This window comes from Monodelphis domestica, chromosome 5 (assembly GCF_027887165.1).
Source record: "Monodelphis domestica isolate mMonDom1 chromosome 5, mMonDom1.pri, whole genome shotgun sequence".
Lineage (NCBI taxonomy): Eukaryota > Metazoa > Chordata > Mammalia > Didelphimorphia > Didelphidae > Monodelphis > Monodelphis domestica.
The window spans coordinates 180,179,668-180,186,809 of record NC_077231.1 but is presented as its reverse complement, the minus strand read 5'-3'; the positions used below and the strand labels follow the sequence as shown (position 1 = coordinate 180,186,809).

Here is a 7,142-nt window from a genome sequence, read left to right as displayed (position 1 = left end):
ATCATCCTATCCATGGAGTTTTCCTGGCAAAAATACTGGAGTAGTTTGCCATTTTCTTCTCCAAGGGTAATACAAGTTAAGAGTAAAAATTCACTTGCTTAATGCTATGAAGGATGAAGAATGTAAGTAGCCCTAAGAATGTGAAAAATACAAAGCCAATCTCAGAAAACACAAAGGAATGATATGAGAAGAAAATGAATTTGTAGAAAAATTGCCCTAAGTCTGAGCTAAGCCATATCACCCTGGGAATACATGTAGGTGAAACTGGAAAGAGAAAATAGGATAGATCCATCATTGTTTCTAATTATATTCCATTTTCTTTAATGACAATGAGAGACCTGCTATGTGTAAATGCAAACAATTCAGCAATTTTCAGATATTATGGGAGAAAATGACATTGGTCATTGAAAAGAAAATATGAATAGAATAGTCAGATTTGATTTTTCAAAAATCTAAGCTAAGATGACACAATTTTAAAAAATTCACTTGATTCTCACATCACTGTGAGGTAGATGTTATAATTATCCCCATTTTAGAGATGAGGAAACAGAAGCTAGGAGAGGTAAACAACTTGACACAGCAAGTATGAATATGAATTTAAGTCTTCCTAATGTCATGCCCAGTGCTCTGACTCTCTGAACTAGATGCCTAAATAGATCAGCCACTCAACTACCACTTACTAATCAATTACTATGTGCCAGGAACTTTGCTAAATACTGGAGCTAGAATGAAAGGCAAACTATTGTCTCTGTCTTTTAAGAGCTTGAAGTTTACTGGGGAAAAATGAAAATAATTATTTACAAACAAGATATAGACTGGATAGATGGAAGTTTATAATGGGGAAACAGGAACAGCTTCTAATTGAAGGTAGAACTGTAGATAATACTTTCTTGCTAATTTTAAATAGATTTTATCCTTCAGAACAAGAAGTGAAATTGTTTACAGTATGAATAAAGAATAACATCAATTACTTCTTTACCTCTGCACACATTTAAGTATTCAGAATGCCTAGGTTTACACAGTAACTTAAAGGCTACTTTTAATTTAAAAAATAAATAAAAAAAACCCCTTACTATCCATCTTGGAATCAATATCGGGTTTTGGTTCTAAGGGAGAAGAGCGGTAAGAGCTAGGCAACGGGGGTCAAGTGACCTGCCCAGGGTCACATAGCTAGAGGCTGTCTGAGGTCAGATTTGAACCCAGAATCCCCCATCTCTGGGCTTGGCTTTAAATCTACAAAGTCATCTAGCTTGCCACTTAAATGTTACTTTTAAATTACTACTGCCTTGGCTACAAATTTGGGTCCTTTTATTTCTGGAAAGTGGCATGGAATACTCTTTCTTCTGGTGTGTTTAGCCAACCTCTTCAATGGTGGATCCAGAAGAAGCACCTCCTGATGTGGCTGCTCCACCCCCAGGAACCCACCAGGCATGTTTCCAGCATACAACTTAGTGATTAAGGAGTTTCAGACCTTCTCCAATTCTTTCTGCTGTTGCTCAAATTCTTCCTTCTCAGCAGTCTGGTTCTTTCTTATCCAGCCAGTTGATTATTTCATTACATTTGTCAAGGATCTTCCATTTGTCTTCATCACTAATTTTGTCATGCAGTTTTTTATCCTTTATGATAGACTTCGTGTTGAAAGTATAAGGTTCAAGAGAATTCTTGGAAGAAACCTTGTCTTTCTGCTTCTCATTATCAGTCTTGCATTTCCTAGCCTCCTAGACCATACATTCAATGTTTTCTTTGCCCAGATGATCTTTGTCACTAGGTATGGCAATTTTATTCTCTTTTGCCTGGGTTTTCATGCATAGCAGAAACATTGAGGATGCACCAGTGTTGAATGTTACTTCAATCTGAGGGAAATCCCTGGGAGAAGGGATTGCCATGAGCTCAAATTTGCAAAGCAGGTTGTTGTCCTTTGTCATTGCTTTTTCACCTTCACACACCAGCCCAGTTGCTGGAGTAGGTGGTAAAGGTCTGAGTCTGCTTTGGTGGGGAAGGTGGCATTGCATTTAATCAGAACTGTTAAAACTCTACCAGGAGTTTCAATTCCAAGAGAAAGAGGAATGATATCCAGTAGCAGCAATACCTGTACCTTATCAGATTTAGCTCCAGACAAGATGGCAGCCTAGACAGTTATACCATAGACAACAGCCTGATTAGGATTGATATTCTCGTTGAGGTTTGTACCATTGAAAAAGTCTTATTGATCTGAGAGGTGCACATAGGATCACCCAGCAAGACAATGTCATGAATCTAAGTTTATCTAGTTTCACAACTCTTATGGCTCAGTATGCCCTGGAAAAAGTCAACATTCAGCTTTTCAGAATGGGGTAAAGTGATTAAGGTATATAAATAAATACCTTTGCAAATGGAGTCAGTCTCCTGAGTCCTGGAAGAGAAGGTGCATGTTGCATATTTACAAGTGGGACAAAGATGTTGCACAGTCCCTTCTTCTCACTGATAATCTTCTTGTGGTTTTGCTTGAACTCAGCAATGAAATGGTTGACCATTCAAAGTCCTCTGCATGCAAGTGGGTAGCCCCAGCTGTTAGCTTGACTTCAAAAAATGTCATCTTCACTGGTAAGAATGGAGACATTGTAAATACCACCTCCGAGATCAATCCATTTCTTTAGGCATTGAGTTTTCTTTCCATAAGCAATAACTGTAGCAAGTGGCTCACTGATGATTTGGAGCACATTGAAGCTAGTTATGGTTCTAGCATTTTGCGGGGAGGAGCTTGAATTATTGAAGTAGGCTCATACCGTGATGGCGGCATTTTTGACAGTGTTCCCAAGATAAGTTTCAGCAATTTATTTTATCTTGGTCAAGAACATAGAAGATACTTCTTCTGGATAGAAACCTTTGGTTTCCCCTATGTAATCCACTTGGACCTTGGACTTAGCTGCATCATTCATCATTGTGAATGGCCAATGCTTCATGTCTGACTGTACAACTGCATCATCAAATGTGTGACCAATCAGATATTTGACATCAAAAACTGTGTTGGTGGGCTTCAACAACTTGACTCTTTTAAGTAACACCAAATAAATTTTCTGTGTTTGTGAAGGTGACCTAGCTTGAGGTAATCAAATTTGCTTGGTCATTAACAAATTATCTCTACATTCCCATATTTGAAGAGTCATACACAGGAATAAATGGTGCCAAGATCAATGCCAACTGTGGGTCCCTTCAACATGCTGCTGGGGTATCTAGTGGTCATAGCTGACTGCTGTGGAACAAGAAGGGCTGATGCTATGCTGAGTTACATTTAGGTGATACTTTTAAAAAACTAGGGAAGTGAAAAAAGCAGACATGAGGGGGAGAGAGAGAACTCCAGGCATAGAGCACAGCCAACAAAAACATTTGGAACTGGAATATGGAGTATCATGTGTGAGAAACAGCAAGGAAGCCAATGCCACTGAATCACAGAGTATATGGGGGCAGAGGGAAAGAGAGATAAGGTAAGAAGACTGGAAAGTTATACTTATCTCAGAGGGTTACCATGAGGCCTTAATCAGATTATATATATATATATATATATATATATACATATATATACATATATATATATGTATATAAAGTGCTTTACAATCTTCTAATTATTATGCAAATGTCAGTTATTATTTTTATATTTTAAAAATGTTTTGTAACCTTCTTGTTATGGCTCAGTGCTCAACTTCTATTAAACTGATTTATCTATCTAGTTCAGCATTATTCAAGATGATTCTTTGGCTCTAAAGTTCCACACAAATTTCAAATAATAGAACAATTAAGATTCTATAATTTTTGTCGATAAGCCAGGACTGCTATTTACAAATATGGCAAAACACTTGTTTCCATGAATCTCATTCTTCTTGTGTTTGTGTGCATTTTTTATGTAAAAGAGTGATGGTAATCTCACAGAAGCCACATAAATTGGAAGGGGTAATTTCTACTTATAGTGCCTAGGGTCATAACCTGAACTCTCACATATTGATTTCCTTAAATAATAGTATCTCATGTTTAGGGTTCTATAAGTCCACATCCACTCTAAACCACAGCTCATAAGCCCCTACTAATGTGTTACTTGTTCTACTCAAACAACTTCAGTAATTCAAAGAAAGCATATTTAATAAAATTATTTGTTAAGAAAAATAGCAATTACACGTTTAATCTATCAGTTTGTAGTACATCTCCCTACAAATACTTGCACTCTGGAAAAAATATGGAATGCATATGAAGGGAAAGGTTCACACACAATGAGAATACCTATAACCAAGGCACATATGTTTTAGAGACAAGGCTAAAGATCATGCATGAAAAGATAGCCTATACCTGCAATATGGCAGGATTATTTGTGACTTCTGGGAATGTCATTGAATTCCTCTCACTAATTTCATATAGTATACAGTCTATGTCAGGGAAATAATCTCTATATAACTGGTAATCTCTCCTGGATACATTAGTTAATATATGGTCTTTATCAGATGTTGGGACCTAATGGATTTTTAAATATTACCACTTTGGGGAGATTTATTGTGGGAAGATGGTGGAGTAGGGCATGAAGCTTTCTCACTTCCCTAATACCCTCCCCACAAAAATAACTCCATAGAATCAAAGTTAAAGGTGGCAAAAATAGAAAGGATTCAGGAGTAAAGCTGAACTGCCTGAGAAAGCAAGAAAGGAAGGGTTCTGACTTTCCTGGTCGCAGTCCCATTGCCTGAAGCTCTGGGGGTAGGAATAGAGTAAACAGAATGGAATAAAAAAGGTAACCCATGGGGCCAGGATTGGCAACCTCACCTTGTTTTCTGAGCCCTGGAGTCTGAATCCCTGAAAATATCACTAGACTTCTCAGGCAGAGGACCCTGGGAGGAGCTGAGTCTGCTGTGATCTCAGCTGTGGATACCCTTGCTGGTCCATAGCTGGAGATTGAAGGAGGAGATACCATGGAGTTTTCATGCAACGAGATCTGAGGACAGGAGATCAAGCTTAACTCCAAGTAAATGAGGAAGTTTAGCGACCCAAGGAACATTGATTGGACATCTACTCTGTCCTTAGCTGAAGTAGTAAAATAGGAGAAATGAGAAAGGGGTACACACTGGTCAGTGTGGTTGCTGAGGGCCTGGGACCCCATCATGGGGGATGGAGTCCTTGGTTATTGACATAGGGGAAGGTGAACTGTTTGCTTGCAATTATAGTGGCAGAAGTATTCATTAGCTCTGACAGGAACACCTGAGGTCGATCATGGACTGGGGTTTGAGTGAGGGCACCCAAGATTATATCAGACCTTGGACTATAAAAACTGGACTAAAACAGGCACAAGAAATTCTGAAACCTACGGTAACCTATGTCAGTGCAAGAGGAGCCCTGAAAGTCCAGTAAAAGCCAATAATGAAATAGATTGGCATGGCCATTAAATTTTTAAAAATAAAAAAGTAAAAGCAAGCAAGTAAGCAAAGAAGATAGAACCAAACTACAGATAGCTGTTATGGAGACAAGGAGACCTCAGCTAAAACTCAGAGTACAGTAAAGTAAGGACACCTATTTCAAAACAAGTAAAGAAATACAACAAATAGTCACATGCTCAAAAAGAGCTTTTGGAAAGCCTTTGATAAAATACAACACCCATTCCTATTGAAAACACTAGAAGGCATAGGAATAGAAGGGCCTTTCCTAAAAATAATAAACAGTATATATCTAAAACCATCCATAAACATCATCTGCAATGGGGATAAACTAGAAGCCTTCCCAATAAGATCAGGAGTAAAACAAGGATGCCCATTATCACCTCTATTATTTAACATTGTACTAGAAACACTAGGAGTAGCAATTAGAGAAGAAAAAGAAATTGAAGGTATTAAAATTGGCAATGAAGAGACCAAGCTATCACTCTTTGCGGATGATATGATGGTTTATTTAAGGAATCCCAGAGAATCAACCAAAAAGTTACTCGAAATAATCAACAACTTTAGCAAAGTTGCAGGATATAAAATAAACCCGCATAAATCATCAGCATTTCTATCCATCTCTAATCCATTTCAGCAGCAAGAATTAGAAAGAGAAATACCATTTAAAATCACCCTAGACAATATAAAATACTTAGGAATCTATCTGCTGAGACAAACACAGGAACTATATGAACACAACTACAAAACACTTTACACACAGTTAAAACTAGATCTAAACAATTGGAAAAACATTGATTGCTCATGGGTGGGACGAGCTAACATAATAAAAATGACAATCCTACCCAAATTAATTTACTTATTTAGTGCCATACCCATTGAACTACCCAAAAACTTCTTTACTGAATTAGAAAAAAGCATAAGTAAGTTCATTTGGAAGAACAAAAGATCAAGGATATCCAGGGAAATCATGAAAAAAAAATGCAAAGGAAGGAGGACTTGAAGTCCCAGATCTCAAACTATACTCTAAAGCAGTGGTTATAAAAACAATTTGGTACTGGCTAAGAGACAGAAATGAGGATCAGTGGAATAGACTTGGGGTAAATGATCTCAGCAAGACAGTTTATGACAAACCCAAAGACCCCAGCTTTTTGAGACAAAAATCCATTATTTGATAAAAACTGCTGGGAAAATTGGAAGACAGTGTGGGAGAAATTAGGTTTGGATCAACATCTCACACCCTACACCAAGAAAAACTCAGAATGGGTGAATGACTTGAACATAAAGAAGGAAACTATAAGAAAATTAGGTGAACACAGAATAGTATACATGTCAGACCTTTGAGAAGGGAAAGATTTTAAAAATCCAAGCAAGACTTAGAAAGAGTCACAAAATGTAAAATAAATAATTTTGACTACATCAAATTAAAAAGTTTTTGTACAAACAAAACCAATGTAACTAAAATCAGAAGGGAAGCAACAAACTGGGAAACAATCTTCATAAAAACCTCTGACAAAGGTTTAATTACTCAAATTTACAAAGAGCTAAATCAATTGTACAAAAAATCAAGCCATTCTCCAATTGAAAAATGGGCAAGGGACATGAATAGGTAGTTTTCAGCCAAAGAAATAAAAACTATTAATAAGCACATGAAAAAATGTTCTATATCTCTTATAATCAGAGAGATGCAAATCAAAACAACTCTGAGGTATCACCTCACACCTAGCAGATTGGCTAACATGACAGCTATAGAAA

General features: G+C 37.1%; 1 pseudogene; it reads right to left on the bottom strand.

Annotated features, from left to right (window-relative positions):
* Nucleotides 1–1,352: 1,352 nt before the first annotated feature.
* Nucleotides 1,353–3,199, bottom strand: LOC103101463 (heat shock cognate 71 kDa protein-like; annotated as a pseudogene).
* Nucleotides 3,200–7,142: the final 3,943 nt, after the last annotated feature.